Source organism: Scyliorhinus torazame, chromosome 4 (assembly GCF_047496885.1).
Source record: "Scyliorhinus torazame isolate Kashiwa2021f chromosome 4, sScyTor2.1, whole genome shotgun sequence".
NCBI lineage: Eukaryota > Metazoa > Chordata > Chondrichthyes > Carcharhiniformes > Scyliorhinidae > Scyliorhinus > Scyliorhinus torazame.
In genome coordinates, this window is record NC_092710.1 from 365,542,407 (window position 1) to 365,555,435 (window position 13,029).

Consider the following 13,029-nt stretch of genomic DNA (forward strand, 5'->3'; position numbering starts at 1 on the left):
TGATTCCAGTTCACACACGCAGCATTGACCCCCCTGCCTGAGTTAGATAGGAAATGTGAACCGCCCGAGGCAGATATTTCACTATTGATTCCAGTTCACACGCTCTGCATTGACCCCCCCTGCCTGAGTTAGACAGGAAATGTGAACCGCCCGGGGCAGATATTTCACAATTGAATCCAGTTCACACACTCAGCATTGACCCCCCCTGCCTGAGTTAGACAGGAAATGTGAACCGCCCGGGGCAGATATTTCACTATTGATTCCAGTTCACACACTCAGCACTGACACCCCTGCCTGAGTTAGACAGGAAATGTGAACCGCCCGGGGCAGATATTTCACTATTGATTCCAGTTCACACACTCAGCATTGACCCCCCCTGCCTGAGTTAGACAGGAAATGTGAACCGCCCGGGGCAGATATTTCACTATTGAATCCAGTTCACACACTCAGCAGTGACCCCCCCTGCCTGAGTTAGACAGGAAATGTGAAATGCCCGGTGCAGATATTTCACTATTGTTTCCAGTTCACACACTCAGCATTGACCCCCCTGCCTGAGTTAGACAGGAAATGTGAACCGCCCGGGGCAGATATTTCAATATTGATTCCAGTTAACACACTCAGCATCGTTCCCCCTGCCTGAGTCAGACAGGAAATGTGAACCGCCCGGGGCAGATATTTCACTATTGATTCCAGTTCACACACTCTGCATTGACCCCCCTGCCTGAGTTAGACAGGAAATGTGAACCGCCAGGGGCAGATATTTCACTATTGATTCCAGTTCACACACTCAGCATTGATCCCCCTGCCTGAGTTAGACAGGTAATGTGAACCGTCCGGGGCAGATATTTCACTATTGATTCCAGTTCACACACTCAGCATTGTCCACCCCTGCCTGAGTTAGACACGTAATGTGAACCGCCAGGGACAGATATTTCACTATTGATTCCAGTTCACACACTCAGCATTGACCCCCCTGCCTGAGTTAGACAGGAAATGTGAACCGCCCGGGGCAGATATTTCACTATTGATTCCAGTTCACACACTGAGCATTGACCCCCCTGCCTGAGTTAGACAGGAAATGTGAACCGCCCGGGGCAGATATTTCACTATTGATTCCAGTTCACACACTCAGCATTGACCGCCCTGCCTGAGTTAGACAGGAAATGTGAACCGCCCGGGGCAGATATTTCACTATTGATTCCAGTTCACACATTCAGCATTGACCCCCCTGCCTGAGTTAGACAGGAAATGTGAACCGCCCGGGGCAGATATTTCACTATTGATTCCAGTTCACACACTCAGCATTGACCCCCCTGCCTGAGTTAGACAGGAAATGTGAACCGCCCGGAGCAGATATTTCACTATTGATTCCAGTTCCCACACTCAGCATTGTCCCCCCTGCGTGAGTTAGACAGGAAATGTGAACCGCCCGGGACAGATATTTCACTATTGATTCCAGTTCACACACTCAGCATTGACCCCCCTGCCTGAGTTAGACAGGAAATGTGTACCGCACGGGGCAGATATTTCACTATTGATTCCAGTTCACACACTCAGCATTGACCCCCCTGCCTGAGTTAGACAGGAAATGTGAACCGCCCGGGGCAGATATTTCACTATTGATTCCAGTTCACACAGTCAGCATTGACCCCCCTGCCTGAGTTAGACAGGAATTGTGAACCGCCCGGGTCAGATCTTTCACTATTGATTCCAGTTCACACACTCAGCATTGACCCCCCTGCCTGAGTTAGACAGGAAATGTGAACCGCCCGGGGCAGATATTTCACAATTGAATCCAGTTCACACACTCAGCATTGACCCCCCCTGCCTGAGTTAGACAGGAAATGTGAACCGCCCGGGGCAGATATTTCACAATTGAATCCAGTTCACACACTCAGCATTGACCCCCCCTGCCTGAGTTAGACAGGAAATGTGAACCGCCAGGGGCAGATATTTCACTATTGATTCCAGTTCACACACTCAGCATTGATCCCCCTGCCTGAGTTAGACAGGTAATGTGAACCGTCCGGGGCAGATATTTCACTATTGATTCCAGTTCACACACTCAGCATTGTCCACCCCTGCCTGAGTTAGACACCTAATGTGAACCGCCAGGGACAGATATTTCACTATTGATTCCAGTTCACACACTCAGCATTGACCCCCCTGCCTGAGTTAGACAGGAAATGTGAACCGCCCGGGGCAGATATTTCAATATTGATTCCAGTTCACACACTCAGCATCGTTCCCCCTGCCTGAGTCAGACAGGAAATGTGCACCGCACGGGGCAGATATTTCACTATTGATTCCAGTTCACACACTCAGCATTGACCCCCCTGCCTGAGTTAGACAGGTAATGTGAACCGTCCGGGGCAGATATTTCACTATTGATTCCAGTTCACACACTCAGCATTGTCCACCCCTGCCTGAGTTAGACACGTAATGTGAACCGCCAGGGACAGATATTTCACTATTGATTCCAGTTCACACACTCAGCATTGACCCCCCTGCCTGAGTTAGACAGGAAATGTGAACCGCCCGGGACAGATATTTCACTATTGATTCCAGTTCACACACTCAGCATTGACCCCCCTGCCTGAGTTAGACAGGAAATGTGAACCGCACGGGGCAGATATTTCACTATTGATTCCAGTTCACACACTCAGCATTGACCCCCCTTCCTGAGTTAGAAAGGAAATGTGAACCGACCGGGGCAGATATTTCACTATTGATTCCAGTTCACACACTCAGCATTGATCACCCTGTCTGAGTTAGACAGGAAATGTGAACCGCCCGGGGCAGATATTTCACTATTGATTCCAGTTCACACACGCAGCATTGACCCCCCTGCCTGAGTTAGATAGTAAATGTGAACCGCCCGGGTCAGATCTTTCACTATTGATTCCAGTTCACACACTCAGCATTGACCCCCCTGCCTGAGTTAGACAGGAAATGTGAACCGCCCGGGGCAGATATTTCACAATTGAATCCAGTTCACACACTCAGCATTGACCCCCCCTGCCTGAGTTAGACAGGAAATGTGAACCGCCCGGGGCAGATATTTCACAATTGAATCCAGTTCACACACTCAGCATTGACCCCCCCTGCCTGAGTTAGACAGGAAATGTGAACCGCCCGGGGCAGATATTTCACTATTTATTCCAGTTCACACACTCAGCACTGACACCCCTGCCTGAGTTAGACAGGAAATGTGAACCGCCCGGGGCAGATATTTCACTATTGATTCCAGTTCACACACTCAGCATTGACCCCCCCTGCCTGAGTTAGACAGGAAATGTGAACCGCCCGGGGCAGATATTTCACTATTGATTCGAGTTCACACACTCAGCATTGACCCCCCTGCCTCAGTTAGACAGGAAATGTGAACCGCCCGGGGCTGATATTTCACTATTGATTCCAGTTCACACACTCAGCATTGGCCCCCCTGCCTGAGTTAGACTGGAAATATGACCCGCCTGGGACAGATATTTCACTATTGATTCCAGTTCACACACTCAGCATTGACCCCCCTGCCTGAGTTAGACAGGAAATGTGAACCGCCCGGGGCAGATATTTCACTATTGATTCCAGTTCACACACTCAGCATTGACCCCCCTGCCTGAGTTAGACAGGAAATGTGAACCGCCCGGGGCAGATATTTCAATATTGATTCCAGTTCACACACTCAGCATCGTTCCCCCTGCCTGAGTCAGACAGGAAATGTGAACCGCACGGGGCAGATATTTCACTATTGATTCCAGTTCACACACTCAGCATTGACCCCCCTGCCTGAGTTAGACAGGTAATGTGAACCGTCCGGGGCAGATATTTCACTATTGATTCCAGTTCACACACTCAGCATTGTCCACCCCTGCCTGAGTTAGACACGTAATGTGAACCGCCAGGGACAGATATTTCACTATTGATTCCAGTTCACACACTCAGCATTGACCCCCCTGCCTGAGTTAGACAGGAAATGTGAACCGCCCGGGACAGATATTTCACTATTGATTCCAGTTCACACACTCAGCATTGACCCGCCTGCCTGAGTTAGACAGGAAATGTGAACCGCAAGGGGCAGATATTTCACTATTGATTCCAGTTCACACACTCAGCATTGACCCCCCTTCCTGAGTTAGAAAGGAAATGTGAACCGACCGGGGCAGATATTTCACAATTGATTCCAGTTCACAAACTCAGCATTGATCACCCTGTCTGAGTTAGACAGGAAATGTGAACCGCCCGGGGCAGGTATTTCACTATTGATTCCAGTTCACACACGCAGCATTGACCCCCCTGCCTGAGTTAGATAGGAAATGTGAACCGCCCGAGGCAGATATTTCACTATTGATTCCAGTTCACACGCTCTGCATTGACCCCCCCTGCCTGAGTTAGACAGGAAATGTGAACCGCCCGGGGCAGATATTTCACAATTGAATCCAGTTCACACACTCAGCATTGACCCCCCCTGCCTGAGTTAGACAGGAAATGTGAACCGCCCGGGGCAGATATTTCACTATTGATTCCAGTTCACACACTCAGCACTGACACCCCTGCCTGAGTTAGACAGGAAATGTGAACCGCCCGGGGCAGATATTTCACTATTGATTCCAGTTCACACACTCAGCATTGACCCCCCCTGCCTGAGTTAGACAGGAAATGTGAACCGCCCGGGGCAGATATTTCACTATTGAATCCAGTTCACACACTCAGCAGTGACCCCCCCTGCCTGAGTTAGACAGGAAATGTGAAATGCCCGGTGCAGATATTTCACTATTGTTTCCAGTTCACACACTCAGCATTGACCCCCCTGCCTGAGTTAGACAGGAAATGTGAACCGCCCGGGGCAGATATTTCAATATTGATTCCAGTTAACACACTCAGCATCGTTCCCCCTGCCTGAGTCAGACAGGAAATGTGAACCGCCCGGGGCAGATATTTCACTGTTGATTCCAGTTCACACACTCTGCATTGACCCCCCTGCCTGAGTTAGACAGGAAATGTGAACCGCCAGGGGCAGATATTTCACTATTGATTCCAGTTCACACACTCAGCATTGATCCCCCTGCCTGAGTTAGACAGGTAATGTGAACCGTCCGGGGCAGATATTTCACTATTGATTCCAGTTCACAAACTCAGCATTGTCCACCCCTGCCTGAGTTAGACACGTAATGTGAACCGCCAGGGACAGATATTTCACTATTGATTCCAGTTCACACACTCAGCATTGACCCCCCTGCCTGAGTTAGACAGGAAATGTGAACCGCCCGGGGCAGATATTTCAATATTGATTCCAGTTCACACACTCAGCATCGTTCCCCCTGCCTGAGTCAGACAGGAAATGTGAAGCGCCCGGGGCAGATATTTCACTATTGATTCCAGTTCACACACTCAGCAATGTCCACCCCTGCCTGAGTTAGACAGGTAATTTGAACCGCCAGGGACAGATATTTCACTATTGATTCCAGTTCACACACTCAGCATTAACCCCCCTGCCTGAGTTAGACAGGAAATGTGAACCGCCCGCAGCAGATATTTCACTATTGATTCCAGTTCACACACTCAGCATTGTCCCCCCTGCCTGAGTTAGACAGGAAATGTGAACCGCCCGGGGCAGATATTTCACGATTGATTCCAGTTGACACACTCAGCAGTGACCCCCCTGCCTGAGTCAGACAGGAAATGTGAACCGCCCGGGGCAGATATTTCAGTATTGATTCCAGTTCACACACTCAGCATTGACCCCCCTGCCTGAGTTAGACAGGAAATGTGAACCGCCCGGGGCAGATATTTCACTATTGATTCCAGTTCACACACTCAGCATTGACCCCCCTGCCTGAGTTAGACAGGAAATGTGAACCGCCCGGGGCAGATATTTCACTATTGATTCCAGTTCACACACTCAGCATTGACCCCCCTGCCTGAGTTAGACAGGAAATATGAACCGCCCGGGACAGATATTTCACTATTGATTCCAGTTCACTCACTCAGCATTAACCCCCCTGCCTGAGTTAGACAGGAAATGTGAACCGCCCGGGGGAGATATTTCACTATTGATTCCAGTTCACACACTCAGCATTGACCCCCCTCCCTGAGTTAGACAGGATATGTGAACGGTCCGGGGCAGATATTTCACTATTGATTCCAGTTCACACACTCAGCATTGATCACCCTGCCTGAGTTATACAGGAAATGTGAACCGCCCGGGGCAGATATTTCACTATTGATTCCAGTTCACACACTCAGCACTGATCCCCCTGCCTGAGTTAGACAGGAAATGTGAACCGTCCAGGGCAGATATTTCACTATTGATTCCAGTTCACACACTCAGCATTGACCCCCCTGCCTGAGTTAGACAGGAAATGTGAACCGCCCGGGGCAGATATTTCACTATTGATTCCAGTTCACACACTCAGCATTGACCCCCCTGCCTGAGTTAGACAGGAAATGTGAACCGCCCGGGGCAGATATTTCACTATTGATTCCAGTTCACACACTCAGCATTGACCCCCCTGCCTGAGTTAGACAGGAAATGTGAACCGCCCGGGGCAGATATTTCACTATTGATTCCAGTTCACACACTCAGCATTGTCCCCCCTGCGTGAGTTAGACAGGAAATGTGAACCGCCCGGGACAGATATTTCACTATTGATTCCAGTTCACACACTCAGCATTGACCCCCCTGCCTGAGTTAGACAGGAAATGTGAACCGCCCGGGGCAGATATTTCACTATTGATTCCAGTTCACACACTCAGCATTGACCCCCCTGCCTGAGTTAGACAGGAAATGTGAACCGCCCGGGGCAGATATTTCACTATTGATTCCAGTTCACACACTCAGCATTGACCCCCCTGCCTGAGTTAGACAGGAAATGTGAACCGCCCGGGGCAGATATTTCACTATTGATTCCAGTTCACACACTCAGCACTGATCCCCCTGCCTGAGTTAGACAGGAAATGTGAACCGTCCAGGGCAGATATTTCACTATTGATTCCAGTTCACACACTCAGCATTGACCACCCTGCCTGAGTTAGACAGGAAATGTGAACCGCCCGGGGCAGATATTTCACTATTGATTGTGGTTCACACACTCAGCATTGACCCCCCTGCCTGAGTTAGACAGAAAATGTGAACCGCCCGGGGCAGATATTTCACTATTGATTCCAGTTCACACACACAGCATTGACCTCCCTGCATGAGTTAGACAGGAAATGTGAACCGCCCGGGGCAGATATTTCACTATTGATTCCAGTTCACACACTCAGCATTGACCCCCCCTGCCTGAGTTAGACAGGAAATGTGAACCGCCCGGGGCAGATATTTCACTATTGATTCCAGTTCACACACTCAGCATTGACCCCCCTGCCTGAGTTAGACAGGAAATGTGAACCGCCCGGGGCAGATATTTCACTATTGATTCCAGTTCACACACTCAGCATTGTCCCCCCTGCCTGAGTTAGACAGGAAATTTGAACCGCCCGGGACAGATATTTCACTATTGATTCCAGTTCACACACTCAGCATTGACCCCCCTGCCTGAGTTAGACAGGAAATGTGAACCGCCCGGGGCAGATATTTCACTATTGATTCCAGTTCACACACTCAGCATTGACCCCCCTGCCTGAATTAGAAAGGAAATGTGAACCGCCCGGGGCAGATATTTCACTATTGATTCCAGTTCACACACTCAGCATTGACCCCCCTGCCTGAGATAGACAGAAAATGTGAACCGCCCGGGGCAGATATTTCACTATTGATTCCAGTTCACACACTCAGCATTGACCCCCCTGCCTGAGTTAGACAGGAAATGTGAACCGCCCGGGGCAGATATTTCAGTATTGATTCCAGTTCACACACTCAGCATTGACCCCCCTGCCTGAGATAGACAGGAAATGTGAACCGACCGGGGCAGATATTTCACAATTGATTCCAGTTCACAAACTCAGCATTGATCACCCTGTCTGAGTTAGACAGGAAATGTGAACCGCCCGGGGCAGATATTTCACTATTGATTCCAGTTCACACACTCAGCATTGACCCCCCTGCCTGAATTAGAAAGGAAATGTGAACCGCCCGGGGCAGATATTTCACTATTGATTCCAGTTCACACACTCAGCATTGACCCCCCTGCCTGAGTTAGACAGGAAATGTGAACCGCCCGGGGAAGATATTTCACAATTGAATCCAGTTCACACACTCAGCATTGACCCCCCCTGCCTGAGTTAGACAGGAAATGTGAACCGCCCGGGGAAGATATTTCACTATTGATTCCAGTTCACACACTCAGCATTGAACCCCCTGCCTGAGTTAGACAGGAAATGTGAACCGCCCGGGGCAGATATTTCACTATTGATTCCAGTTCACACACTCAGCATTGACCCCCCCTGCCTGAGTTAGACAGGAAATGTGAACCGCCCGGGGCAGATATTTCACTATTGATTCCAGTTCACACACTCAGCATTGACCCCCCTGCCTGAGTTAGACAGGAAATGTGAACCGCCCGGGGCAGATATTTCACTATTGATTCCAGTTCACACACTCAGCATTGTCCCCCCTGCCTGAGTTAGACAGGAAATTTGAACCGCCCGGGACAGATATTTCACTATTGATTCCAGTTCACACACTCAGCATTGACCCCCCTGCCTGAGTTAGACAGGAAATGTGAACCGCCCGGGGCAGATATTTCACTATTGATTCCAGTTCACACACTCAGCATTGACCCCCCTGCCTGAATTAGAAAGGAAATGTGAACCGCCCGGGGCAGATATTTCACTATTGATTCCAGTTCACACACTCAGCATTGACCCCCCTGCCTGAGATAGACAGAAAATGTGAACCGCCCGGGGCAGATATTTCACTATTGATTCCAGTTCACACACTCAGCATTGACCCCCCTGCCTGAGTTAGACAGGAAATGTGAACCGCCCGGGGCAGATATTTCAGTATTGATTCCAGTTCACACACTCAGCATTGACCCCCCTGCCTGAGATAGACAGGAAATGTGAACCGACCGGGGCAGATATTTCACAATTGATTCCAGTTCACAAACTCAGCATTGATCACCCTGTCTGAGTTAGACAGGAAATGTGAACCGCCCGGGGCAGATATTTCACTATTGATTCCAGTTCACACACTCAGCATTGACCCCCCTGCCTGAATTAGAAAGGAAATGTGAACCGCCCGGGGCAGATATTTCACTATTGATTCCAGTTCACACACTCAGCATTGACCCCCCTGCCTGAGTTAGACAGGAAATGTGAACCGCCCGGGGAAGATATTTCACAATTGAATCCAGTTCACACACTCAGCATTGACCCCCCCTGCCTGAGTTAGACAGGAAATGTGAACCGCCCGGGGAAGATATTTCACTATTGATTCCAGTTCACACACTCAGCATTGAACCCCCTGCCTGAGTTAGACAGGAAATGTGAACCTCACGGGGCAGATATTTCACTATTGATTCCAGTTCACACACTCAGCATTGATCACCCTGCCTGAGTTAGACAGGAAATGTGAACCGCCCGGGGCAGATATTTCACTATTGATTCCAGTTCACACACTCAGCATTGAACCCCCTGCCTGAGTTAGACAGGAAATGTGAACCGCCCGGGGCAGATATTTCACTATTGATTCCAGTTCACACACTCAGCATTGAACCCCCTGCCTGAGTTAGACAGGAAATGTGAACCGCCCGGGGCAGATATTTCACTATTGATTCCAGTTCACACACTCAGCATTGACCCCCCCTGCCTGAGTTAGACAGGAAATGTGAACCGCCCGGGGAAGATATTTCACTATTGATTCCAGTTCACACACTCAGCATTGAACCCCCTGCCTGAGTTAGACAGGAAATGTGAACCTCACGGGGCAGATATTTCACTATTGATTCCAGTTCACACACTCAGCATTGACCCCCCTGCCTGAGTTAGACAGGAAATGTGAACCGCCCGGTGCAGATATTTCACTATTGATTCCAGTTCACACACTCAGCATTGACCCCCCCTGCCTGAGTTCGACAGGAAATGTGAACCGCCCGGTTCAGATATTTCACTGTTGATTCCAGTTCACACACTCAGCATTGACCCCCCTGCCTGAGTTAGACAGGAAATGTGAACCGCCCGGGGCGGATATTTCACTATTGAATCCAGTTCACACACACAGCATTGACCCCCCTGCCTGAGTTAGACAGGAAATGTGAACCGCCCGGGTGAGATATTTCACTATTGATTCCAGTTCACACACTCAGCATTGACCCCCCTGCCTGAGTTAGACAGGAAATGTGAACAGCCCGGGTGAGATATTTCACTATTGATTCCAGTTCACACACTCAGCATTGATCCCCCTGCCTGAGTTAGACAGGAAATGTGGACCGCACGGGGCAGATATTTCAATATTGATTCCAGTTCACACACTCAGCATCGTTCCCCCTGCCTGAGTCAGACAGGAAATGTGAACCGCCCGGGGCAGATATTTCACTATTGATTCCAGTTCACACACTCTGCATTGACCCCCCTGCCTGAGTTAGACAGGAAATGTGAACCGCCCGGGGCAGATATTTTACTATTGATTCCAGTTCACACAGTCAGCATTGACCCCCCTGCCTGAGTTAGACAGGAAATGTGAACCGCCCGGGGCAGATATATCACTATTGATTCCAGTTCACACACTCAGCATTGTCCCCCCTGCCTGAGTTAGACAGGAAATGGGAACCACCCGGGGCAGATATTTCACTATTGATTCCAGTTCACACACTCAGCATTGACCCCCCTGCCTGAGTTAGACAGGAAATGTGAACAGCCTGGGGCAGATATTTCACTATTGATTCAAGTTCACACACTCAGCATTGGCCCCCCTGCCTGAGTTAGGCTGGAAATATGAACCGCCCGGGACAGAGATTTCACTATTGATTCCAGTTCACACGCTCAGCATTGACCCCCCTGCCTGAGTTAGACAGGAAATGTGAACCGCCCGGGGCAGATATTTCACTATTGATTGTGGTTCACACATTCAGCATTGACCCCCCTGCCTGAGTTATACAGGAAATGTGAACCGCCCGGGGCAGATATTTCACTATTGAATCCAGTTCACACACTCAGCATTGACCCCCCGGCCTGAGTTAGACAGGAAATGTGAACCGCCCGGGGCAGATATTTCACTATTGATTGTGGTTCACACATTCAGCATTGACCCCCCTGCCTGAGTTAGACAGGAAATGTGAACCGCCCGGGGCAGATATTTCACTATTGATTCCAGTTCACACACTCAGCATTGACCCCCCTGCCTGAGTTAGACAGGAAATGTGAACCGCCCGGGGCAGATATTTCACTATTGATTCCAGTTCACACACTCAGCACTGATCCCCCTGCCTGAGTTAGACAGGAAATGTGAACCGTCCAGGGCAGATATTTCACTATTGATTCCAGTTCACACACTCAGCATTGACCACCCTGCCTGAGTTAGACAGGAAATGTGAACCGCCCGGGGCAGATATTTCACTATTGATTGTGGTTCACACACTCAGCATTGACCCCCCTGCCTGAGTTAGACAGAAAATGTGAACCGCCCGGGGCAGATATTTCACTATTGATTCCAGTTCACACACACAGCATTGACCTCCCTGCATGAGTTAGACAGGAAATGTGAACCGCCCGGGGCAGATATTTCACTATTGATTCCAGTTCACACACTCAGCATTGACCCCCCCTGCCTGAGTTAGACAGGAAATGTGAACCGCCCGGGGCAGATATTTCACTATTGATTCCAGTTCACACACTCAGCATTGACCCCCCTGCCTGAGTTAGACAGGAAATGTGAACCGCCCGGGGCAGATATTTCACTATTGATTCCAGTTCACACACTCAGCATTGTCCCCCCTGCCTGAGTTAGACAGGAAATTTGAACCGCCCGGGACAGATATTTCACTATTGATTCCAGTTCACACACTCAGCATTGACCCCCCTGCCTGAGTTAGACAGGAAATGTGAACCGCCCGGGGCAGATATTTCACTATTGATTCCAGTTCACACACTCAGCATTGACCCCCCTGCCTGAATTAGAAAGGAAATGTGAACCGCCCGGGGCAGATATTTCACTATTGATTCCAGTTCACACACTCAGCATTGACCCCCCTGCCTGAGATAGACAGAAAATGTGAACCGCCCGGGGCAGATATTTCACTATTGATTCCAGTTCACACACTCAGCATTGACCCCCCTGCCTGAGTTAGACAGGAAATGTGAACCGCCCGGGGCAGATATTTCAGTATTGATTCCAGTTCACACACTCAGCATTGACCACCCTGCCTGAGATAGACAGGAAATGTGAACCGACCGGGGCAGATATTTCACAATTGATTCCAGTTCACAAACTCAGCATTGATCACCCTGTCTGAGTTAGACAGGAAATGTGAACCGCCCGGGGCAGATATTTCACTATTGATTCCAGTTCACACACTCAGCATTGACCCCCCTGCCTGAATTAGAAAGGAAATGTGAACCGCCCGGGGCAGATATTTCACTATTGATTCCAGTTCACACACTCAGCATTGACCCCCCTGCCTGAGTTAGACAGGAAATGTGAACCGCCCGGGGAAGATATTTCACAATTGAATCCAGTTCACACACTCAGCATTGACCCCCCCTGCCTGAGTTAGACAGGAAATGTGAACCGCCCGGGGAAGATATTTCACTATTGATTCCAGTTCACACACTCAGCATTGAACCCCCTGCCTGAGTTAGACAGGAAATGTGAACCGCCCGGGGCAGATATTTCACTATTGATTCCAGTTCACACACTCAGCATTGACCCCCCCTGCCTGAGTTAGACAGGAAATGTGAACCGCCCGGGGCAGATATTTCACTATTGATTCCAGTTCACACACTCAGCATTGACCCCCCTGCCTGAGTTAGACAGGAAATGTGAACCGCCCGGGGCAGATATTTCACTATTGATTCCAGTTCACACACTCAGCATTGTCCCCCCTGCCTGAGTTAGACAGGAAATTTGAACCGCCCGGGACAGATATTTCA